The 27,160-nt window shown below is 38.2% G+C and overlaps 1 long non-coding RNA gene across 1 annotated transcript; it reads left to right on the top strand.

The window, feature by feature from the left end:
* The first annotated feature begins 6 nt into the window (after positions 1-6).
* Positions 7-26,682, top strand: LOC134484166 (uncharacterized). The gene is made up of 3 exons (XR_010061627.1): positions 7-1,744; positions 15,510-15,730; positions 26,566-26,682. It is a non-coding gene; the product is annotated as an uncharacterized LOC134484166 (long non-coding RNA).
* Positions 26,683-27,160: the final 478 nt, after the last annotated feature.

The raw sequence follows: 27,160 nt of genomic DNA on the forward strand, positions 1-27,160 counted from the left end.
CCTTCTTCCTTAGGACCTTTTCTTCTTGACAAAAATAGTAAAGGTCATGAGCTCTCAGGAAATCAACTGTGCCATTCATAACCCTTGGTATTGGAATAAAGAAATAAATGATATAAACACTCTGACATCCAGGAACCAGAAGAACAGGGAAGTCCAGATGCTCCAGCTCTTGATTCCCATATGTGGAAGGCTCAGATCAAGTCTATTTCTTCATCAATACCACTCAACCCCTACCAAGGGCTCTCTGAGCTTTTCCAAATACCACTTATTTTTTTTCTTTTTTTTAATACTAAGACAGAAGGCCAGCTTACTTCTGCCCATTTCTGATCTCTTCATCCTGTTTGTTCTCACTCCCACATGGCTGTTTACTCTGAATTAGTGGCCAATTAGTAAACCAGAGAGGTACTGAAGAAATATCGGAGAGGCAGTTCCTGTCAGGACAATACTTGTTACATCACAGAAGAAGCTAGGGATCTCCAGGATACAAAAGATTTTTCAGGGAGGCCTAATGATGATGTCACTGAGAACTGCCATGTCCTTAGCTGCTGAGCAGCGTTCCTTTCATTGACCAGATTCGAGGGTGTCCTTTCCAGGAGAGTCTCCTATTGCACAGTTGAAACCTTTACATACTCCATCTCTCTAAACCTAGAGACTTCTCTCTGCTTCACTAGTAGTTAAAAGCTCTGAATGGAGAAAGTTAGTCAGGGTCTTGGCATGGGTAGAAAACATTTAGGAACATGGAATATAGGAGATCTTCTAGATAATGCTTATATCCCCAGGTTCATACCTGTGACTCAGTTCAACATTCTAAGTATTCTGTTTCCCAAAGGCCAGTATTTTCCCTACAGACGTTTAATTGAATTAATATTGTATTTCAATTTCTTATTGAAAATTCGTTGATAGGGGACTTTGAAAATATTCCTCAATGTGTACTCAAAAATTCTGTTTTCCAATTCCATTTTCTGCAAAGGTTTTGGCAACAAAGGAGGCCCAACTATAGAGTAAGCATAACACTGTAAATACTGTATACCTAATTCAAATTATAAATTCCCAAATCCTTATTTTAACAAAAAATTACCAGATATCAGAAAAGCAAAGCACAACATGGACTATTGAATTCGGTTCTCTAGTCCCATTTGATATCAGTTCTGCAATATCTACCTTCCTGAGTTTCATTCCCATACTTGAGGGTTTTGAGTATTTTACCATGATTAGTTATTAAGGCCAAACATAAGATATAGGAGGCTGGGCATCTAGAGGAATGACTTGAGGACCAGTGACGCCTCAATTTCAGAAGTTTCAAAAAAGAGTATGGAGTCTATTTGGTGTTGCCATTTGTGGATTCTACAGTCTTGACCTAGATATGCAGAACCCATGTCAAAATTCCAGCTAAACTCAGAGCTGTAGGAGCCACCAAAAGTACATACATATACATCAGCCACCAAAACTAGACAAGATTGATGAAGGTAAGTGCATTCTTCCAGGAATCAGATATAGATATTTCCTGAGAGACACAACTAGATTATGCCAAATACAGAAGTGAATGCTAGTGGCAAACCAGTGAACTGAAAATGGACTTCTTGTTTGTAGATTTTCAGGAAAGATTACAAGAGCTGAAGGGGCTTTAACACCATAAGAACGACAATGCTAATGAACCAGAGCTTTCTGATACTAGACCTATGTTCAAGAATGTACATGGACAGAGTTATGGCTCCAACTGCATATGTGGAAGAGGATGGACTTGGTGAGTACTAATGGAAGGAGAAGTCCTTGGTCCTCCCTAGGTTTAACTCCAAGGTCCAGGGAATGTTAAGGGGTAGTAAGAAGGGTTATAGAATACGGGCAGGGGGACCAGATAGGGATGTTATGGGCCAGAAAATTGGAAAGGACATAACAATTTAAATGTAAATAAAGGAACATCCAGTTAAAAAAAACAATAAAATTTGCTAAAAATTGAGAGATATAAAAGAAAAAAAACCTGCCAACTAATCATAAGTATTGACTTGGAAATCTAAAATGATAGACAGAGTAATACTAGTGGAAAGACTGAGATGATGAAGTCTGAAATAGAGCACTTCTCTCTCCAAGATAGAAGTCTCAGACAGAGAGAAACTGGACAATAGGTATCCAAAGCACTGTAGAGTTTACTCTGAGCTGAGGACACAATACTTGTCCATCCCATCTTCCTTAGTAACTTTCTCTTTTTGACAAAATGTATAAAGTCCATGATCTGTCAGGAATACAACTGTGTCCTTTACAACACATGACTTTTGGAATATAGAAATGAATGATATAAAGTCTCTGACTACCAGGAAGCAAAAGATCAGGGAAGTGCAGATGCATCTGAGAGTCTCCCAGTTCCTGTTTCCCTTATGTGGAAGGCACAGAAAAAGGCTATCTCTTCAGTGATCCCACTCAACCCCTAACAAGGACACACTAAGCTTTCCCAAGCACCTCATATTTCTTCCTTGTTTTTTATACCAAGACATAAGTCCAGCTTCCTTCTCCCCATATCATATCTCTTCATTCTCTTTGTTCTAACTCCCAAATTGTCTCTGAATTAGAGTTCAATTAGTAAACCCTAGAGTTATTGAAGGAAAATCTGAGAGGCAGTTGCAGTCATGACAACAGAAGGAGGTAGGGCTCACCAGGTTATAAGAGAGTTTTCATGGAGGTCCTAATGATGCTGTCACTGAGAACTACCGTGGTCTACTTGCTGAACACTTTTCCTTACATTGACCAGATTCGAGAGTGCCCTTACCAGGTATGTCTCATGTGGCACAGGACACCTGTATGTACTACATCACTCTAAAATAGAGACTTCTCTATGCTTCACCAGTGGTTACATGCTCATAATGCAGAAAGTTATTAAGGGGCATAGCATGGGTAAAAACGGTTTAGGAACATGGAGTGTAGGAGATTCTTACAGATATTAGTTTTATTGACAGGTAATTCCTGTGACATACAGTTCAATTTTCTGGGTTTTCTCTCTTTCCCAAAGGCCATATTTTCTCTAAAACCTTTAATTGAATGAATATTGTATTTCAATTTCTTACTGTAATTCCTTGATAGGGGATTTTGTAAATGTTCCTCAATGTGGAATCAAAAATTCCATTTGCCAATTACATTTTCTGAAATGATTTTGGTCAGAGAGGGGGCCCAGCTATAGAGTGAGTATAAGAGTGTGAATACTGTGTACCTACTTCAAATGATGAATTCCCAAATCCTTATTTTATCAAAAAATTACCAGTCATCAGGAAAGCAAAGGACAATATGAAGTTTGAATTCAGTCCTCTAGTCCCATTTGATATCAGTACAACCCTTTGTACCTTCCAGTGTTCCCATGGCCAGACTTGATTGTTCAGGACTTTTTACCATAATTCTTTCTTAAGGACAAATGTAATCTACCAGATGATGGGCGGGAAGAAGAATGTCTTGAGGACCAATGAAACATCTTCTTCAATAGGTTCATAAAAACAGGAAGGAGTCTATTTGCATTGTCATTTGTGAATTCTACATTCTTGACATAGTTGGGCAGAATCCATGTTAACTTTCCATTGAACCATTTAGGTGTAGGAGCCACCAAATGTATATATGTATACATCAGCCAACAAAACTCGATAAAATTGATGAAGGTAAGAAATACATCCTGCCAGTAATTGGATATAGATATTTAGTGAGAGACACAGATACAGCATGTCGAATACAGAAGTGAATGCTGGTAGCAAACCATTGAACTGAAAACATACCTCTTTTTGGTAAATTTAGAAAAAGGATTAGAAGATCTGAGGGTGCTTTCAACCCCATAAGAACAACTAAGCCAGTGAACCAGAGCTTTTGCTTACAAGACCAATATACAAAGAAAGTACATGGACTGACCTATGGTTCCAAATGCATACGTTGCTGAGGACGGCCTTTTTGGGCAACAATGGACATGAAGCCCTTGGTCCTCCCTAGTTTGTCTCCCAGTTCAAGGGAATGTCAACAAACAGAAAGACTGGTTAGAGAAGTAGGAAAAGAGAACAAGTGGGATCTGAAGGGCAAGAAACTTGGAAAGAAAATTATATTTTAAATGTAAATATAGAAACATCCAGTTATTAAAAGGAATAAAATTTGCTAAAATGAGAAACATATAAAAGAGAAGAAAGTTGCCAAGTAATCGCACATATTGACTCAGAAATCTGAAGTGGTATTCAGAGTAATATTATTGGAGAGACTGAGATGATGAAGTCTCAACTACAAGTACTTCTCTCTCCGAGATATCAGTGTCAGACACAAACTGCAGTATAGATATGCAAAACATGGAGGAGTTTACTCGGAGCTCAGTACTCAATACTTGTTTTTCACTACTTCCTTAGGACCTTTTCGTCTGACAAAAAGAGTAAAGGTCATAACCTCTCAGGAAAACAAATATGCCCTTCACAACACTTGCCTTTTGGAATAGAGAAATGAATGATATAATCCTACTGATTTCCAGAAACCATAAGAACAGGGAAGCACAGATGTATCTGACAGGCTCCCAGCTTCTGATTCCCATATCTGAAAGGCTCAGATAAGGCTATCTCTTCAGTGATATCACTCAACACCTACCAAAGACTCACTGAGCTTTCCTAAAAACCACATATTTCTTCCTTGTTTTTTATACCAAGACAGAAGACCAGCTTCCTTCTCTCCATTTCCAATCTCTTCATCCTCTTTGTTTTCACTCCCCTATTTGCTCTAAATTAGAGGCCAATTAGTAAACCCTAGAAATACTGAAGTATTTCTGAGAGGCAGTTGCAGTCAGGACAACAGTTGTGACATCACAGAAGAAGTTATGGCTCTCCAGGTTACAAGAGAATTTTCAGGGAAGGCCTAAGGTGATGTTAGTGAGAAATGCCATGGCCTACCTGCTAAACAATTTTCCTTACACTGACCAAATTCGAGGGTGCCCTTTCCAGGTCCATCTCCTGTAACACAGTGGTATCCTTTAGGTACTCCATCTCTCTGAAGCTCGAGACTTCTCTCTGCTTGACTAGTGGTTACATGCTCTGAATGGAGAAAGTTAGTCAGGGTATTGGCATGGGTGGAAAATATTTATGAGCATGGAGTGTAGGGGATACTTCTAGATAATATTTTTATTGACAGGTCATTCCTGTGACATACAGTTCAATTTTTTAGGTTTTCTATGTTTCCCAAAGACCAGTATTTTCACTACACACATTTAATTGAATGAATACTGTATTTCAATTTCTTATTGTAAATTCCTTGATAGCGGATTTTGTAAATATTCCTCAATGTGTACTCAATAATTCGGTTTTCCAATTCCATTTTCTGCAATGATTTTGGTCACAAACCGTGCCCAGCTGCAGAGTGAGTATAACAGTGTAAATACTGTAATCCTACTTCAAATGATAAACTCCCAAATCCTTATTTAACAAAAAATTATGAGACATCAGGAAAGCAAAAAACAACACGGACTATTGAATTAAGTTCACTAGTCCCATTTGATAACAATACACTCTATCTAACATCCAGTGTTTGCATGCCCAGACTTGAGTATAGGATAATTTACCATGATTATTCTTAAGGCCAAACATAAAATACCTGATGATCGGTAGGGCAAAAAAGGTCTTGAGGACCAGTTAAACATCTACTTCAATAGGTTCATAAAAACAGGAGAGTCTATTTGAAATAGTCATTTGTGAATTCTACATTATTGACATATTTAGGCAGAATCCATGATAACATTCCACTTAACCACTTAGGTGTAGGAGACACCAAATGTATATATGTATACATCTGTCAAAAAAACTAGATAAAATTGATGAAGGTAAGAGGTGCATTCTGCCAGGAACCAGATATAAATATTTACTGAGAGACACAGATATAGCATGTCTAATACAGAAGTGAGTGCTGGTAACAAACCAGTGAACTTAAAATGGACCTCTTGTTGGTAAATTTTGAAAAAAAGAATTAGAAGAGCTGTAGGTGCTAACAAACCCATAAGAACAACGTTGCCAATGAACCAGAGACTTGTTATACTAGACCAATATAAAACGAAAGTACATGGACTGACCTATGGCTCCAAATGCATATGTTGCTGAGGATAGCCTTTTTGGGCAACATTGGAAAGAGAAGCCCTTGTCTTCCCTAGTTTGTCTCCCAGTTCAAGGGAATGTCATGCGGCAGAAAGGCTGGTTAGAAAAGAAGGAAATGGAACTGGTAGGGAACTTATGGTCAGGAAACTGGGAAAGGAAATAATATTTTAAATGTATATATAAAACATCTAGTAAAATAGAAAAAAATTGCTAAAAAATAAAAAAAAACATGAATGATATAAAAGAGAAGAAAGCTGCCAAATATTCTAACATATTGACTCAGAAGTGGAAGTCAGGTTAATACTAGTATAAAGACTGAGATGATGAGGTCTCAACTAGAAGCACTTCTCTCTCCCATATATCAGTGTCAGACACAAGGTGCACTATAAGTTTCCAAAGCATTGAGGAGTTTAACTTGAGTTAGGGACACAATACTTGTTTTTTCTTCCTCCGTAGGTCCTTTTCTTCTTGACAAAAATAGTAAAGGTCATGAGCTCTCAGGAAATCTACTGTGCACTTCATAAAACTTGGTTTTGGAATAAAAAAATGAATGATATAATCCCTCTGTCATCCACGAACCATAAAACCAGGGAAGTCAAGATGTTTCTGAGAGTCTCCCAGTTCTTGATTTCCTTAGGTGGAAGGCTCAGATCAAGGCTATCTCTTCAGCGATACCACTCAACCACCACCCAGAACTCACTGAGCTTTCCAAACGACCTTGTTTTTATACCAAGACAGAAGGCCAGTTTCCTTTCCCCTATTTCCAATCTCATCATCCACTTTGTTATCACTCTCCAATTTTCTCTGAATTAGGGGCCAATTATTAAACCCAGGAGTTACTGAAGGATATCTGAGAAGCAGTTGCAGTTATGAGAACAGTTGTGAAATCAGAGAAGAAGATATGACTCTCCAGGTTACAAGAGTGTTTTAAGGGAAGGCCTAATGGTGATGTCACTGAGAACTGCCATAGCCTACATCCTGAACAACTTTCCTTACATTGACAGGATCGAGGGTGCCCTTTCCAGGTCCATCTCCATTGATGCGGAGGAAACCTTTACGTACACCATCTCTCTAAAGCTAGAGATTTCTGTCTACTTCAATAGAGGTTACATGTTCTGTATGGAGAAAGTTAGTCAGGGTCTTGGCGTGGGTAGAAAAGATTTAGGAACATGGAGTTTAGGAGATTCTTCTAGATAATACTTATATTCCCAGGTTCATTCCTGTGACTCACTTCAATATTCTAGGTATTCTCTGTTTCCCAAAGGCCAGTATTTTCCCTACAGACGTTTAATTGAATGAATGTTGTATTTCAATTTCTTATTGAAAATTCGTTGATAGGGGACTTTGTAAATATTCCTCAATGTGTACTCAAAAATTCTGTTTTCCAATTCCATTTTCTGCAATGATTTTGGTCACAAAGGGGGCCCAACTAAAGGGTGAATATAAAAGTGTAAATACTGTGTACCTATTTCAAATGGTAAACTCCCAAATTTTTATTTTCTTGAAAAATTACCAGACATCAGGAAAGCAAAGGACAATATGGACTATTGAGTTAAGTTTCTTGTCCCATTTGATATCAGTACTACACTCTCTAGCTTCCTGTGTTGTGAAGGCCAAAAGTAAGATACCGGATGATGTGCAGGGAGAAGAATGGTTTGAGGACCTGTTAAAGGTCTACTTCAATAGATTATAAAAACAGGAGGGATTCTTTTAAAAATTGTCATTTGTGAATTCTCCATTCTTGAAATAGTTGTGCAGAATCCATGTTAACATTCCTCTTAACTACATAGGTGTAGGATCCACCAAAAGTATATATGTTTACATCAGCCAACAAAACTAGATAAGATTGATGAAGGTAAGAAGTGCGTTCTTCCATGAACTGGATATAGATATTTCCTGAGAGACAGAGATACAGCAAGTCAAGTACAGAAGTGAATGCTAGTAGCAAACTAGTGAACTGAAAACGGACCACTTGTTAGTAATTTTTGAAAAAAAAATATTAGAAGAGCTGAAGGTGCTTTCAACCCCATAGGAACAACAATGCCAATGAACCACCACTTTCTCATACTAGACCAATATACAAAGAACGTACATTGAACCTATGGCTCCAAATGCATATGTGGCAGAAGATGAGATTTTGAGCAACATTGGAAAGGAAGCACTTGTCTTCCCTAGCTTGTCTCCCAGTTTAAGGGAATGTCATGCAGCAGAAAGGCTGGTTAGGGAAGAAAGAAATGGAGTGGTTAGGGATTTTATGGGCAGAAAACTGGGATAGGAAAGAATATTTTAAATGTAAATATAGAGAATTCCAATTAAAAAATCAATAATTTTCTCAAAAAATAAAAAAAAAATTAATGATATAAAGGAAAAGAAACCTGCCAAGTAATCACACATATTAACTCAGAAATCTGAAGTGTAATAGTAAAGTAAAATAGTGAAGTAATTAAATAGTGAAGTAGACAGAGTAGTACTCGTGGAAAGTCTGGGATGATGAAATCTCAACTAGTAGCACTTCTTTCTTCCAAATATCAGTGTCAGACAGAAACTGCACTATAGATATCCAAAGCATGGAGGAGTTTACTCAGACCTAGGGACACAATACTTGTTTTTCACTTCTTCCTTATGACCTTCTCTTCTTGACAAATTGAGTAAAGGCCATGAGCTCTTAGGAAAACAACTGTGCCCTTCACAACACTTGGCTTTTGGAAGTTAGAAATGAAGGATATAAACTCTCCAGGAACCATAAGAACAGGGAAGTCCAGATTCTTCTGAGGGTCTCCCAGCTCCTGATTCCCTCATGTGGGAGGCTCGGATCAAGGCTATCTCTTCACCCATAGCATTCAACCCCTATATATGTCTCACTGAGCTTTCCGTAGGACCATATGTTTGTTCCTTGTATTTTGTACCAAGACAGAGGACCAGCTTCTTTCTCCCTATTTCTGATCTCTTCATCCTCTTTGTTATCCCTCCCCAATTTGCTCTGAATTTAGAGACCAATTAGTAAAACCTAGAGTTACTGAAGGAATATCTGAGAGACAGTTGCAGTCACGACAATTCATGTGGTATCACAGAAGAAGCTAATGCTCTCCAGGATAGAAGTGATTTTTCATGAATGAACTAACTATGATGTCTCTAAGACCTGCCATGGCCTATCTGCTAAAGAGCTTTCCTTAAATTGACCAGATTTGAGGGTGCCCTTTCTACATATATCTCCTATTACACAGTGGAAATGTTTACATACTCCGTCTCTCTAAAGCTAGTGACTTCTCTTTGCTTCATTAGTGGTTACATGCTCTGAATGGACAAAGTTAGTCAGGGTCTTGGCATGAGTCGATAAGATTTAGGAATTTGAGTTTAGGAGATTCTTCTAGATAATATTTTCTTTCCCAGGTTCATTCCTGTGACACACAGTTCAATTTTCTTCATTTTCTCTGTTCCCAAAGGCCAGTATTTTCCCTACGGACCTTTAATTGAATGCATGTGTATTTCAATTTTTATTGAATATTCCTTGATAGGTGACTTTATATATATTCCTGAATTTGTACTCAAAAATTTGCTTTTCCACTTCCATTTTCTGCAATGATTTTAGCAACAAAGGCGCCCAGCTATAGAGTGATTATAACAGTGTAAATAGGGTGTACCTACTTCAAATGGCAATCTCCAAATTCCTATTTCATCCAAAAATTTCCAGATATCAATAAACCATAGGACCACATGGAGTATAGAATTTGGTTCTCAGGTCCCTTTTGATCTCGGTTCCTCAATATCTCTTTTCCAGTGTCTCAGGGTTAGATTTGAGGTTTTTGGATATTTTACCATGATTCTTTCTTGAGGCCAAACATAAGATAGAGAAGTATGGGAAGTGATAAGAATGGCTTCAGGACCAGGGAAACCTCAACTTCAATAGTTTCATAAGAACAGGAGGGAATCTATTTGCCAATTCTACTTGTGGATTCTACATTCTTGACCCAGTTGCACTGAATCCATGATAAAATTCCCCCTAACTTCATACAGTAGGAGCCACCAAAAGTAATATATATGTATGTATATATATATATATATATGTATATATATATATATATATACATCAGCCACCAAAACTAGATAAGATTTAGGAAGCTAAGTGCATTCTACCAGGAAGTGGATATAGGTCTTGCCTGAGAGAGAGCTGGAGCATGTCAAATACAGAAGTGAATGTTAGTGGCAAACCAGTGAACTGAAAACAGACCTCTTGTTGGTAGGTTTTGAGAAAGGATTACAAGAGTTGAAGGTGCTGTTAACCCCAAAAGACCAATATTCAAAGAATGAACACGGACAGACCTATGGCTCCAAATGTATATTTGGCAGAGGATGGCTTTGCTGGCACCAATGGAAGGAGAAGTCCTTGGTCTTATGTTGGTTTGTCACCCAGTTCAAGGAAATGTCAAGGGGTAGAAGTATGGTTAGATAAGAAAGGATTGTGAACAGGTAGTGATCTTATGGGCAGGAAACTAAGAAAGGAAATAATATTTTAAATGTAAATATAGACTCATCCACTTTAAAAACACTAAAATATTATAAAAAATAAGAAAGAAAGATATAAAAATAAAGAAAACTGCCAACTAATCACAGTTATTCACTCAGAAATCTATAGTGGTATTCAGAGTAATACTAGTGGAAAGACAAAGATGATGGAAGTCTCAATTAGAAGAACTTCTTTCTCCCAGATATCAATGTCAGACACAAACTGCACTATAGGTATCCAAATCTTGGAGGAGTTTCCTCTGAGCTGTGGACATAATACATGTCCATACTTCTTCTTTAGGACCTTTTTCTTAGGACAAAAATAATAAAGGCCATAGCTCTCAGAGAAACAACTGTGCCATCTCAAACTCTTGGCTTTGCAATAAAGAAATGAATGATATAAATCCTCTGACATCCAGGAATCATTAGAACAGGGAAGTCCAGATGCTTCACTGAAGCTTCCAGATCTTGATTCCCATATGAGTAAGGCTCAGATCAAGTCTATCTCTTCAGTGATACCACTCAACCCCTACCAAGGGCTCTCTGAACTTTCCAGTACCACTTATATCTTCACTTTTTTTAATACTAAGACAGAAGGCAAGCTTCCTTCTCCTCTTCTCTGATCTCTTCATCCTGTTTGTACTCCCTCCCAAATGGCTGTTTTCTCTGAATAAGTGGCCTATTAGTAAACTGGAGAGGTACTGAAGGAATATCTGAGAGGCAGTTCCTGTCAGGACAATACTTGTTACATCACAGAAGTTAGGGCTCTCCAGTTACAACAGATTTTTCAGGTGGTGCCTATTTATTATGTCACTGATAACTGGCAGGGCCTACCTACTGAACAGCTTTCCTTACATTGACCAGATTCGAGGGTGTCCTTTCTAGGTCTGTCTCCTTTGGCACAGTGGAAACCTTTACGTACTCCATCTCTCTAAAGCTACAGAATTCTCTCTGCATCACTCGTGGTTACATGCTCTTATGGAGAAAGTTAGTCAGGGCCTTGGCATGTGTCCCAAAGATCTAAGAATATGGAGTGCAGGAGATTCTATTGGATAATAATTTTATCCCTAGTTCCATTCCTCTGGCTTATAGTACAATTTCCTCAGATATCTCTCTTTTCTAAAGGCCAGTATTTTCCCTACAGACCTTTTGTTTAGTGAATATTTTATTAAATTTTTTTTGTACATTTCTTGATAGTGGAATATATATATATACACATATATATATTGCTGAATGTGTACTCAAATGTTCTATTATCCTATTCCATTTTTTTGCTATGGTTTTGAAACAAAGGAGGCCCAGCTCTATAGTTCTAAATATCTTGTATTTACTTAAATGATAAACTCCCAAATCCTTATTTTATCCAAAAATTACCAGATATTAGTAAAACAAAGGACAGCATAGACTATATGATACATTTCTGTAGTCGCATTAGATAGCAGTTCTCTAATATCTATCTTCCTGTGTTTCAAGGGCCAGACTTGAGGGTTTTGGATGTTTTACCATGATTCTTTCTGAAGTCCAAACATAAGGTTCATGTCATGGGCTGAGGGATGAGGGGCTTGAGGTCCAGTGAATCTTCTACTTCAATAGGTTCATAAGAATAGGATGGAGTCTCTTTGGCTTAGTCATTTGTGGATTCTAAATTCTTGACCTAGTTTCACAGAATCCTTGTTAAAAATCAACAAAACACCCTAGCTGTATGAGGCACCAAATAAATCTTAGCCATTCTGATTGGTGTGCTGTGGAACCTCAGGATTTTTTTTTATTTCCATTTACCTAATGGCTAAGGATGTTGATATTCCTCAGTTGAGAATTCATTGTTCAGCTCTACACACACACACACACACACACACACACACACACACACACACAGACACACACACACACACTCAGCAACCAAATGTAGATAAGATTGATGAAGCTAAGTAGTCTATGCTGCCAGTGAACTGAAAACGGACATCTTTTTGGTAGAGTTTGAGAAAGGATTAAAAGAGCTAAAGGTGCTTTCAACCCTATAAGAACAACAATGATAATGAACCAGAGATTTCTGGTACTAAACCAATATTCAAAGACTATACATAGATAGAACTATGGCTCCAACGGCATCTGTGGCAAAGGATAGCGTTGTTGGTCACCAATGGAAGGAGAAGTCCAATGGAAGGAGAAGTCCTTGGTACTGCCTGGGTTTGACTCCAAGTTCAAGGGAAAGTCAGCGGGCAGTAAGGTGGGTTATATAAGAAGGTTAGCGGATTTAGATAGGGCAATTATGGAAAAGAAACTGGGAAAGGAAATAACATTTGAAATGCAAATGTAGAAATATCCAAATAAAAAAGCAATAAAATTGTATTAAAATAAAAAAAAATGAAAGAAAGAAAAGAAACCTGCCAGATAATCAAACCTATTGACAGAGAAATCCAAACAGTCACTGTCTGGAAATGGTATTCAGTGTAATACTAATGGAAAGACTGAGATGATGAAGTCTCAACTAGATCCCTTCCAGATATCAGTGTCAGACACAAATTGCTCTACAGGTATACAAAGCATGGAGGCATTTACACTGAGTTGAGGACACAATACATGTCTTTTCTTTGTTTCTTTGGACATTTTTCTTCAGGGCAAAAAGAGTAAAAGCCATGAGCTCTGAGGAGAACAACTGTGCCCTTCCCAACAACTAGCTTTTGGAATGAAGAAATTGATTATATAAAAACTCTGATTTACAGGAACCATAAGAAAAGAGAAGTCCAGATGCTTCTGAGAGGGTCCCAGCTCCTGATTTGCATATGTGGATGGCTCAGATCAAGGCTATCTGTTCAGCAATGCCAGTCAACCCCTACCAAGGAGGCACTGAGTTTTCCCAAGCACACATATTACTTCCCTTTTTTAGACAAAGGCAGAATGGCAGTTTCCTTCTACCCATTTCTGATCTTTTCATCCTCTTTGTTCTTACTCCCAAATGGATGTTTATTCTGAATTAGATGCCTATTACTGAACCCTAGAGGTACTGAAGGAATACCTGAGATGCAGATGAAGTCATGACAACAATTGTGACATCACAGAAGAAAAATCTCTCCAGGTTACAAGAGATTTTTCAGGCAAGGCCTAATGATGATATCACTGAGAACTGCCATGGCCTACCTGCTGAACAGCTTTCCTTACATTGACCATATTTGAGGGTGTCCTTTCCTGGTATGTCTCCTGTGACACAGTGGAAACCTTTATATCCTCCATCTCTGTAAAACTATAGATTTCGCTTTGCTTTATATGAGATTACATGCTCTGAACAGAAAAAATTAGTCAAGGGCTTGGAATGGGTAGAAAAGGTCTTTTAACATAGAATGGATGGGATTCTTTTGGATATTAATGTTATTCCCAGGTACATTTCGTGAAATACAGTTCAATTTTGTATCTTTTCTCTGCTTCCCAAAGGCCAGTATTTTCACTACGGACCTTCAATTGAATTAATATTGTATTTCACTTTCTTACTGTACATTCCTCGATATGGGACTTTATAAATATTTCTGAATGTGTACTCAAAAATTCCGTATTCCAATTCCTTTTTCTGCAATGATTTTGTAAACAAATGTGGCCCAGCTCTAGAATGAGTATAACAGTGTACATATTGTGTACCTACTTGAAATGATAAACTCACAAATCCTAATTTTATCCCAAAATTACCAGACATCAGTAAAGCAAAAAAAAAAAAAAAAACATGGACTGTAGAATTCGGTTCTCTAGTCCAATTTGATACCAGTTCTGCATTATCTACCTTACTGTGTTCCCGTGGCAAGACTAGAGTGTTGTGGATGCTTGACTATGATTTTTTCTTCAGGCCAAACATAAGATTCACGAGGTTTGGCAGGGTGAGGAATGGCTTGAGGTCCTCAGTTTCATTAGGTTCATAAGAACAAGAGAGAATCTATTTTGCACTGTCCTTTTTAGATTCTACTTTCTTGACATTGTTCCCCAGAATCCATGTTAAACTTCCATCTAATCTCTCTCTCTCTCTCTCTCTCTCTCTCTCTCTCTCTCTCTCTCTCTCTCTCTTTCTCTCTCTATCTAGATGGAGATGCAGGTGTAGATGTAGATATAGATATAGATGTACAGATATATATGTGTGTGTGTGTGTGTGTGTGTGTGTGTGTGTGTGTGTATCAGCCACCAAAACTAAATAAGATTGATGAAATTAGAATTGCATGATCAGAAGATATGGATATAGGTCTTTCCTGAGAGACACAGCTAGAACATGTCAAATACAAAAGTGAATGGTAGTAACAAAAAAGTGAACTGAAAGCACATCTCTTGTTGGTAGATTTTTGAGGAAGGATTACACGAGCTGAAGGAGCTTTCAGTCCAATAAAAAAGACAATGCCAACGAACCGGAGTTTTCTTGTACTATATGAATATTCAAATATAGTACATGGATAGACCTATGGCTCCAACTTCATATGTAGCAGAGAATGTCCTTGCTGGGCACCAATAGAAGGAGATGCCCTTGGTCTAAACTGGGTTTTATTACCAATTCAAGGGAATGTCAAAGGGCATAAAGGGAAATTATATAAGAAGTGTGGGGGGACGGGGAGGGATCTTATGGACAGGAAACTGGGAAAGGCAAAAATACTTGAAATGTAAATATGGAAAAATCAAATTAAAAAGCAAAAAAATTGCTAAAAAATAAAAAGAATTAAATATGTTAAAGATATGAAAACTGCCATCTAATCATACATATTGACTGAGAAATCTGAAGGGTCACAACCAGGCAATGGGAGACAGAGTAATATTAGTGGAAAAATGATATGATGAACTATAAACATGTCTCTCTCCCAAATACCAGTAACAGAGACAAACTGCACTATAGGTATCCAAATAATCGAGGAGTTTACTGTGAGCTGAAGAGACAATATTTGTCTTTCACTTCTTCCTTAGGACCTTTTTCTTCTGGGCAAAAAAAAAATAAAAGCCATCAGCTCTAAGGAAAAGAACAGTGCCCTTCGCAACGCCTGGTTTTTGGGATAAAGATATTAATGATATAAACTCTCTAACAGGAACCACTTGAAGCAGGGAAGTCCAGAAGCTTCTGACACGCTCCGAGCTCCGAGCTCCTGATCCCATGTGTGGAAGGCTCAGATCAATTCTATCTCTTCAAGGTAACTACTCAACTCCTACCAAGGACTCAGTGAGATTTCTCTGGGTGGACATATTTCTTCCTTTTTTTTATACCAAGACAGAAGTCCATCTTCATTCTCCCCATCTCTGAGCTTTTCATCCTCTTTGTTCTCACTCCCAAATTGATGTTTCCTCTGAAATAGAGGCCAATTAGTAAAACCTATAGGTGCTGAAGGAATATACGAAAGGCATTGCAGACATGACAACATGATATCACAGGAGAAACTAGGGATCTCCAGGATACAAGAGATTTTTTCATGGAGGGCCTAATGATGATGTAACTGAGAATTTCCATGGCCTACCTCTAAACAGCTTTCTTTACATTGAGCAGTTTCGAGAGTGCCGTTTCCAGGTATGTGCCCTGTAACACAGGGGAATCCTTTATGTACTCCGTCTCTCTAAAGCTAGAGACTTCTCTTTGCTTCATTACAGTTTACATGTTCTGAATGGACAAAGTTAGTCTTGGCAGGGGTAGAAATGATCTAGACACACAGAGTAGAGGAGATACTTCTGGATAATAATTTTATTCCCAGATCAATTCCTGTGACATACAGTGCAATTTCCTAGGTTTTCTGTTTCCTAAAGGACAGAATTTGCCCTACAGTATTTTGACTGAATATTGTATTACATTTTCTTATTGTACTTCTTTTATTGGAGACTTTGTTTATATTCCTTTGTATATATATTTGTGTACGAAAAAACTGTATTTTCCAATTCATTTTTGCACTGATTTTGGCAACAAAGAGGGTCGAGCTATAGAGTAAATCTAAGACTTTAAATATAGTGTACCTAATTCAAATGATAAACTCCCAAATCCTTTTTTTATCCCAATATTACCAGACATCAGTAAAGCAAAGGACAAAATGAACTACAGATTATGTTTCTTGTAGTCCCATTAGATATCAGTACTCTAATATCTGAATTCCTGAGTTCTCAGGGACAGACTTGAGGGTTTTAAATAAATTACCCTGATTCTTTCTTCTGGTAAAACATAAGATTCAGGAGGATGGGCAGGGAGAAAAATCACTTGAGGTCAAGATAAACCTCAACTTCAATATTTTCATAAGAACAGGAGGGAGTCTATTTGACATTGTCATTTGGGGATTCTACATTCATGACCTAGTTTCCCAGAAACCATGTTAAAATTCCACCTAACATCCTAGCTGTAGGAGCCACCAAATTATGTGTTTGTGTGTGTGTGTGTGTGTGTGTGTGTGTGTGTGCATACATTTTCTATATATTTTTTATATATATTTCAGACACCGAAATTAGATAAGATTGATGATGCTAAGAAGTGCATGCTGTCTGGAAAACAAGGGCACTGGAGAAAACTTCCTGAAGAAACTATGGCCTATGATCTAAGATCAAGAATCAACAAATGGGATCTCATAAAACTGAAAAGCTTTTGAAGGCAAAGGATACTGTGGTTAGGAAAAAACAGCAACCAACATATTGGGAAAAGATTTTTACCGATCCTACAACAGATAGAGGGCATATATATATATATATATATATATATATATATATATATATATATATATATATATATATCCAAATTATACAAAGAACTCAAGAAGTTAGAACGCTGCAGGGAGTCAAATAACCCTATTAAAAATGGGGTTCAGATCTAAACAAAGAATTCACAGCTGATGAACACGGAATGGCAGAGAAACACCTAAAGAAATGTTCAACATCTTTAGTCATAAGGGAAATAAAAATCAAAGCAACCCTGAGATTTCACCTCACACCAGTGAGAATGGCTAAGATCAAAATCTCAGGGGACAGCAAGTGCTGGCAAGGATGTGGAGAAAGAAGAATACTCCTCCATTGTTGGTGGGATTGCAGACTTGTACAACCCTTCTGGAAATCAGTCTGGAGTTTCTTCAGAAAATTGGACATTGAACTACCTGAGGATCCAGCTATACCTCTCTTGGGGATATACTCAAAAGATGCCCAAACATATAAAAAGACTCGTGTTCTACTATTTTCATAGCAGCCTTATTTATACTTTCCAGAAGCTGGAAAGAACCCAGATGCCCTTTAACAGAGGAATGGATACAGAAAATGTGGTACATCTACACAATGGAATGTTACACAGCTATCAAAAACAATGCCTTCATGAAATTCATAGGCAAATTGATCGAACTGCAAAATATCCTGAGTGACGTAACCCAATCACAGAAAAACACACATGGTATGCACTCATTGATAAGTGTCTATTAACCCAAATGCATGAAATATCCTAGATGCAAAGAACACGTGATACTCAAGACGGATGATCAAAATGCGAATGCTTCACTCCTTCTTTAAAAGTGGAACCAGAATACACTTGGCATGGAATAGGAAGGCAAAGATCAAATGAGTGGCAGAAGGAACACCCATTCAGAGCCTGCCCCACATGGGGCCTATACATATACAGTCACCCAATTAGAAAAGATCGATGAAGCAAAGAAATGCAGACTGGCAGTTACCACATGTAAATCTCTCCTGAGAGTCACAGTCAGAATACAGCAAATACATAGGTGAATGCCAGCAGCAAACCAATGATCTGAGAAAGGGAACTGCGTTGTAAGAATCACAAAAAGGACTGGATGACCTTGAAGGGGCTCGAGACCCCATATGAACAACAAACCACACACAATAATCTTATTTCCAATTGGTAAGATATAATTGCCCACTTAAACATACAGAGCTTCCAGGGACTAAGCCACTACCCAAAGACTATACATGGACTGACCCTGGGCTCCAATCTCATAGGCATCTATGAATATCCTAGTAAGAGCACCAGTGTAAGGGGAAGACCTTTGTCCTTCTAAGACTGAATCCCCAGTGAACGTGATTGTTGGGGGGCTGGAGGTAATGGGGGGAGGATGGGAAGGGGATCACCCATATAGAATTGGTTATACAATGGACACCTTTACATACTACATCTCCCTAAAGTTAGAAACTACTTCTTGCTTCATTAGTGTATGCATGCTGTAAATGTAGAAGGTCAGGCACTGGGCATACAGAGAAAAGATCTAGGAACATGGGGTGAAGTAGATTCTTCTGGACAATCATTTTATTCCCAATTCCATTCCTCTGACATACAATTCAATTTCCTAGGTTTTCTATGTTTTCCACAAGCCAATATTTTTTCTACAGACCTTAATTGAATGAATTTCACATTACATTTTCTTATTTTACATTCCTTGATAGGGGACTTTATAAATATATTCCTGAATGTGTACTCAAAACTTCTGTTTTCCAATTCCAATTTTTTAAATGATTTTTTCAACAAAGGGGACTCAGCTATACAGTATAATAATTTAAATATTATGTACCTACTTCAAAGAATAAACTCCCTAAACCTTAATTTATCCAAAAATTACCAGAAATCAGTAATGCAAAAAACACCATGGTGTATAGAATGCAGTTCTCTTGTCCCATTAGATATCAGTTCTCACATATCTACCTTCCTGTGTTCCCAGTCCCAGACTTGAGGGTTATGGATGTTCTACCATGATTATTTCTACAGGCCAAACAATATTCAGAAGGATCGGCAGTGAGAGGAATGGCTTTAGGTCCACTAAAACCTCAATACCAATATGTTCATATGAAAAGGAGGGAGTCTATTGGTCATATTCATTTGTGGATTATAAAATCTTGACCTAGTTGTGCAGAATCCATTTTAAAATTGCACCTAACCAGCTGTACGAGCCAACAAATGTATATTTACTAGCCACGAAAACTAGATAATGTTGATAAAGCTAAGCAATGCATTCTGCAAGGAAGCTGATTTAGATCTTCCCTGAGAGACACAGGAAGAACCTGTCAAGCAGAGAAGTGAATGCAAGTGGCAAACCAGTGAACTGAAAACAGACCTCTTGTTGGTATATTTTGAGAAAGAATTAAAGGAGCTGAAGTGGTTTTCAACCCCATAAGAACAACAATGCCAATGAACCAGAGCTTTCTGGGTCTAAACCAATATTCAAAGACTAAATGGACAGACCTATGGCTCCAACTGGATATGTAGCAAAGGATGGCTTTTTTGTGCTTCAACAGGAGAAGCCCTTCATCCTCCCTGGGTTTGACTCCCAGTTCAAGGGAATGTCAAGGAGCAGTAAGGGACATTGTAGAAATGGGGAGAGGGACAGTTTAGGGATCTTATGGGCCGGAAATTGGGGAGGAAATAACATTTGAATTGTAAATATAGAATTATCCAATTGAAAAAAAGGAATAAAATTTGCTAAAAAAATAAAAGAAATTAAAGTAAAGAAATCTGCCACCTAATCACACCTACTGATTCAGAAATCTAAAAGGTCACTGTCAAGGAATGGAACTCAGATTATTACTAGTGAAAAGACTGAGATGATGAAGTCTCAACTAGAAACAATTCTATCTCCCAGATATCAGTGTCAGACACAAACTGCAAAATAAGACCAATTTTTCCCTAAGTTTCAAACCACAGATGAAAATCACCACGTGATTCAGGTAGTCTCTTTACTCTCCTTAAAACAAACTTAAGCACCTTCTATTGTTGTTGTAAAAATTAATAAAAATAAAAAATAAAAAATAAAAATGAAACAGTAAATGTTTTTCTCTGGTTGGTTTACCCTGCTTGGGTTCCACACCTCAGTGCCCCAGATATCTGCTGGATATCTTGGCAGAAACACAGCCCAGCCACACACTTTCTTACAGTGAGACTCTTACATATAAAAACACACCACACAATAATCTTATTTCCAATTGGTAAGATATAATTGCCCACTTAAACATACAAAGCCCGGTACCATCTATCCCTTGCACCTTATATTTACCAAGTCTCCAGCTTCTCCCACAACGACTCCTTGCTTCTCCTCTCTCTCTCTCTTTCTTTACTCACTCTCCCAAATATATCAACCCTTTCATGCTTTAGTTTCTCTTTCTCTTACAAAGACTCCTAGCTTCTCCCCTCTCTCCATCTCCTGTCAATTCTAACTCTTCTCAGTTCCCCATCCTGTCTCTAAACCGTTCCCTTCTCCTCCTAGCTTCCTTCTCCTCCCCTATCTCCATCTCCGGTCTCTTCTAACACTTCTCAGTTCCCCATCCTATCTCTAAACCATTCCCTTCTCCTCCTTGCTTCCTTCTCCTCCCTTCACAGTCCCAACTGTGCCATCCTCTCCCCCTCCTGCTCAGGTTCCACTGGCTCAACTGTCGCCAACTGTCCTCTCTAACCCTATTCTCTGAATCTAATCCCCCTCTTGCTCCTGACATTTCCCTCTGTCCAAATCTCACGCTCTTGCCTTTATTTAACAAATTCAGAGAAAATTTCAAGGCAAACCACAACATTCTATCAATTCTAAAATCAATATGCAACTTAAAACTCAGGGCTTTAGCCCAAAATATATCCATCACTTAAGCTCTCTACCCGGAGCCACAGATTTTTCTTTAACCTTAATAACTTCTACAATATATGTCTGCATTCACTCTGCCTGCTGTTACAGACATTTATCACAACTCTCAACTTGGTGGTAGTGACTAATTTTTCCTTATCTAAGTTCTGAAGCTTTTATGAAAATCCCCCCTGTTTCAGGAAATGTCCCTACACTCTTCTTTCTAAAACCAAATTTTATCACTTTTTAATAATACCTTTAATAATGAAGTACCTTGTGTAGCTAGGATTTAATCCCAAAATTCACTTGGAGCCCACCTTAAAAAGAATATGAGTATCCTGAAAAACTTTCTAAACAACTTTCTTTAAAAAGCAGCTTTAATCTCTTAACTCTCTGAGCTGCCCTTACTTATCACAGAGCAGCGGACCTACAGCCTGTCAGTACAGGCTGCTTCGCTTTTTCATTGTTTGAATTCCTGGCCTTAAGTTATCACATGCCTTAACATAGAGCCTGTGTCCTCTTACTTAGAAAATAAAACTTTTCAGTAAACTCTAAGGAATGCTATTGGATTCTTGATCATCACCTTGGTTCATGATCTGTTGTAAAAAGAGAAAAGAAAAAAGTAATGTTGCCTTTTACCCCGCTAGCACTGGCACCATATTGTCCCATGATATCTGGTAGATATCTTTGGGAAAACACATCCCCACTCCTTGGCTGCCCAGTGTCTCTTGCTGCCACACACTTTCCTATCCTCAAACCCTCATGTAAAAGAACACACAACACAATAATTTTGACCCAATTAATAAGATATAATTGCCCACTTAAACAAACAAAGCACTTTACCATCTATCCCTTAGGAACATTAATACCAACCTGTAAATACAGAGAGCAGAATCTTGACTTCAGCTTCAATGGCTTCTCACCCTCTCCTCTTCATGTCTCTCCCTTTTCCTCTAGTCTCCTCCTCTCCTTTCAAACATCTCTCCCGCCCATCCATCCTTCTCCTCCAATGACAGGATTCCTTCTATCCTGTTCCTGCCCCTCACATGTACTTTACAAATTCAATGGGAGGTGGTTCTTGTGAAGTCACCTGAGTTCTGAGTACAAGACTAGGCAACTATCCTTGGGCCAGTGGATTTAGAATCAAAATACAGATAACTTCAGGGCAAACCACAACAAGTAGCTTTGATATCCTAGTGAAATCTTTCAAGCCATTAAAAATTGCAAATGTGAACATGTACTAATTTTCTTCTCTTGCTTGATGGTGAAAAAAAGTGGTACCCAACACTGTATGAGACCTAGTATTACATAATACACGTAGAGAAAACAAATTACTCCCAAGGCCAACGTAACTTCATAAGTAAGCAATTTGTTATAAAGTAACAAAGAACATACAAAGTACTTTTTTCAGTTGGTTTCCCTTCACTGTAGGCAGCAATTTGAATTTCTAGAGCAATGGTTAAGTATTGTATTATTTATCATTAAAAGTACCCTCATAAGAATCTTTAAAAAAAAAAAGAAATCTAAACATCTGTATAAAAACGTCATATCTGCTTTAAATGATCAGAATATACGTCTGTGGTTGGAAATCCTTATTAAATCTTATCAGGAAGCTGAGGGTAAAACTGGGTCAGAAATCAGTCATCAACAGTCCAGCTTCTGTGACAGTCACACCATTACCTGTGCCACCATTGTTTTTGATCCCAGCCTTTCCGAACTTCAAATTGTTCCATATATATATATATATATTTTACATCAGAGACAGTAGTGAAAACATCTTAGCCCGCTTCACGAAAAATTTTATTTTCCCAAAAGCTTTTTAAGGGTTGTGGTCGTCTCTGACCATTGTACATTTCTTCAGGCAATGATGAAAGCACTGATCTGCCCCAGAGGCAATCCCTAAAAGACCTTGACCACTGTTATTGCCAATACCAATGGTGCTGCCTTGTGAGTGGTGGGAATCTCCATGAGGATTTTCATGCACTTCTTAGATTAAGAGAGATATGAGTGGTATAACCGAGCAACACTCTGCATGAAGTCCTCGTTGGGTTCATGACTCACCAATGCCCAATGAGACTGTGCTGAAGAGTGGGCCATAACCCAGGAGTTCTAAATCTCTATGCCATTTCTCCTTCTCAGGCCTTGGCCATACTCCATGTAAGAACCAAATTTGAACCATTCTTTTACCATGGATAGAATTTCAAATACTCTACTGATAGTGGGCATCCTTACATTGTCCTTGACTTTAATGGAATTGCTTTATGTTTCTCTCCATTTAGGTTGATGTTGGGTAACGACTTGCAGCTCATTGCTTCTATTATGTTTCTGCATAGGACTGGTATCCCTGCTCGCTCTTATCCTTTTAACATGAAAAGGGTTTCGAATATTTTTGCAAGCCTTTTCAGCATCTAATCAGATTATCATGTGATTTTTTTCTTTTATTTTCATTAGGTAGTGCATTATATTGATGGATTTTCAGAAATTGAACCATCCCTGCCTCCCACTAGAAATTAATAATTGCACAGCATAACCTACAGAAGTGTTCTCATATTCACACACATACTCTAACAGCTCCTCCAAAAAACAAAAACGAAACATGTTAACAAAAAAAGCCATGCACCCTACAGAACATATCTAATACTCACATACACACTCAAACATCCCAATCGAAAAAACAAAAACCAAAAAATATGCAATCAAAAAAAAAAATAACCATGCTTCGACAACATCAAAATAGAATGAACTAAATATCACTTATCATTAATGCCTTTAAGCATTAATGGCCTCTACTCAATAGTAAAAGAACACAGGCTATCACAATGGATTTAAAAACAGGATCTATCCTTCTGTTGCACTCAAGAAACACAATCCAGCAACTGAGATAGACACAACCTCATACAAAGGTGTTTGAAAAGCTTTTCCAAGCAAATAGACACAAGAAACAAGACGGCGTAGATATTCTAACATCCAGCAAATCAGACTTTCAACCAAAAGTAATCAATAGAGTTGGGGAAGGACAATTCATATGCATCAGAAGAAAAATCCACCAAAATGCAATCTCGATTCTAGATGACTATATGCCAAAGACAAAGGCAGCAATATTGCTGAAGCTTAAATATCAAATTGAACCTCACAAATGAGTAGTAGGGAATATCAATGTCCTACTCTTACCAAGGGCAGGCCATTGAGACAGAAATTAAAAAAAAAATGATGTAACTAACACGGGGTTCAATTAAGTTGACCTCACTGATATCTACATAATAATTCACCTGAATACAAAAGTAAACACTCTCCTTTCAGTACCTCATGGAACCTTATCCTAAACTGACCATGTTCTCACACTCTAAAAAAGCCACAAGGGATACAGAAAGACTGTGCTAACCATTGTATTTTCTCAGATGACAATGGATTAAAACTGGACTTCAACAATAAGAAAAAGTGTATAAACTCATTGAAATTCAATAACTCGCAACTGAAGAACCATCAGTTCAGAGAAGACATAAAAAAAAGCATTCCTAGAATTCAAAGAAAATGAAGGCACAGCTTCTCCAAACTTAAGGGAAATAAGGAAAGCATTGCTAAGTGGAACATGCATATGCAGCACAACGCGCTTTCATAAAGAAACCAGAGAGAACCAACACTAGCAACTTCCCAGCACACCCTAAGTCTCTAAAATAAAAAGAAGCAAATACATATTAAAGGAGGAGACAGCAAGAAATAATCAGACTCGGGGTGAAAGTGGTACATCAGAAACAAAGAATACAAAGATCAACAAAAAAAAAAAAATAGCTGGTTCCTTGGGAACATCAACAAGACAGACAAACCCTAAGACAGATAATGTACTAGGAGGAGAAATAGCATCCAAATCAGAAATGATCAGGGAGCCACATCCATGGACACTGATGAAAGAAACAAAATCCTTATGTCTCACTTCAGAAACCTGGTGGTTACACAATTTGAAGCTCTGAATGAAATGGATGATTTTGTAGATGGATAACACTGACCACATGTAAACTGAGGTAAGATAAACTATGTAAATAGCTCTACAACACCTAAAGAGACAAAAGAGTAATTAAAAGTTTCCCCACTGAAAGAGCCACAAGGCCAGATTGTTTGAGCACAGAGTCCTACCAGATTTTCAAAGAATTCTCAACATACTCCAAAAAACAGAAACAGGAGGAAAATTGCCAAACTTATTCCTTGACAGCACAGTCACCCTGACACCTAAATCACAAAAGGACTTAACACAGCAAGAATTTCAGACGAACTTCCCTTAAGAACATAGGTGGAAAAAATACTAGGTAAAATTATAGAAAACAAAATCCAAGGTCACATGAATATTCCATCCAGTGCCATCTAGTAGGCTTCCTCCTGTAGCTGCAGGAGTGGTTCAGTCTATGAAAATCGATCAAAGTGATTCACCATATAAGCAAACTGAAGTGTAAAAAATTCTGCCCTCAGCATTTCACATTAACTTGTGAGCTACACATGGAGTTAAACTTTGTTTAAGTTGCATATAAACCAATATATATATATATATATATATATATATATATATATATATATATACACCTAGCTATACTACTCCTGGCCTTATAACTGAAAAGACCTCTGCCATACCTCAAGGACATGTGCTCCATAAGTTTCCTTACTGCTTTCTTCATAATAAGAAGGAAATAGAAATAACCCAGATGCCCCTCAACCAAAGAATGGCTACAGAAAATGTGGTTCATTTATAGTATGGAATACTATGCAGCTATGAAAATAAGTACATTGTGAGGATGTAGTCAAGTAGATGGAATGAGAAAGTATTGTTCTGAATGAGGTAATTGAGACACAAAATAACATGTACATATTCACTTAAAAGAAGGTATTAGCCATAAAGTACAGAATTCACAAGCTACGATCTATGGAACCAAAGAAGCTAAACAAGAAGAAAGGCCTAAGAAAATGCTTAAATTTCAGTCAGAAAGATGAATAAAATAATGAGAATAGGCAGATGGAAGGAAAGGATTGGGTGGTGAGAGGATGGGAAGGGAAATGGGGTTTGAGAATCATTTCTTGGGAGAGACGGGCAAGAGGGACAGAGGGCCAAGAGAATAAACTGAAATCAGTGACTGTCCAGGGTGGGTGATATCTGTATTATTTGCCTGCAATCTGGGATGTGTGAGGCTACCCCAGCATCCATGAGGGTGACTTTAGCTGAGATTCGTAGCAGTGGGGATACGGGTACTGAAATGGTCACTTTCCATAGCCACAGAGGACCCAAGGTGGAAGGATAATAACCCAAACACACTCCCAAAATTTTGACCCAGAATTTGTCCTCTCTATAAGAAACACAAGTACAGAGATGGAAGAGGAAATGAGGGAATGGCGACAAGGTAAGTGGCCGGATGTGAGACTTATCCTATGGGCAAACGGCAAACCCTGACATTATTACTGGTCCTTTCTTATGTTTGCAGACAGGAGGGTAGCATTATTGTCCTCTGCAAGACTCAACAGAGCAGCCGACTGACACACGTGCACAGACATACGGCCAAATATTGAATGGAGCTCAGTGAGTCTCACTGAAGGGCTGAGGGAAGTGTAGACAGAGACAGAGGAGCACAATGGTCCTCACGTGGGGTCACTAAACCAGTCACTTGTCTGTGGATCCTGTTCTCCTACCCGGGCTGCGTTTTCAGGACCTGGTGGGAGACGATGAATGTAGTTGAGTAGAGACTTGATGTGCCAGGGGAGAGGGTGAACCCAGAGGGGTCCTCCACTCTCTCAGATAAGAAGGGGAGAGGATAGAAGGAGGGAGTATAAATGGTAGGAGCCTGGAGGAGTGTGGTTCCAAGGCAGCATTCAGAATGCTACCTGGTGAATAGATGCAACCATTCTAGCAAGGGACTCAGGCATGACATCACTGGGAAGGGGGCGGGACATCATGGGTGTGGGACATGACATCATGGTGGTGGGGCATGACATCACGATTATCCATCAGAAGTAATTATCTGGCTAAACATTCATCACGAGTGTCAGCTCCACAGGCTCACTGAAGATCCTAAACCATAG

Source organism: Rattus norvegicus, chromosome X, assembly GCF_036323735.1.
Source record: "Rattus norvegicus strain BN/NHsdMcwi chromosome X, GRCr8, whole genome shotgun sequence".
Lineage (NCBI taxonomy): Eukaryota > Metazoa > Chordata > Mammalia > Rodentia > Muridae > Rattus > Rattus norvegicus.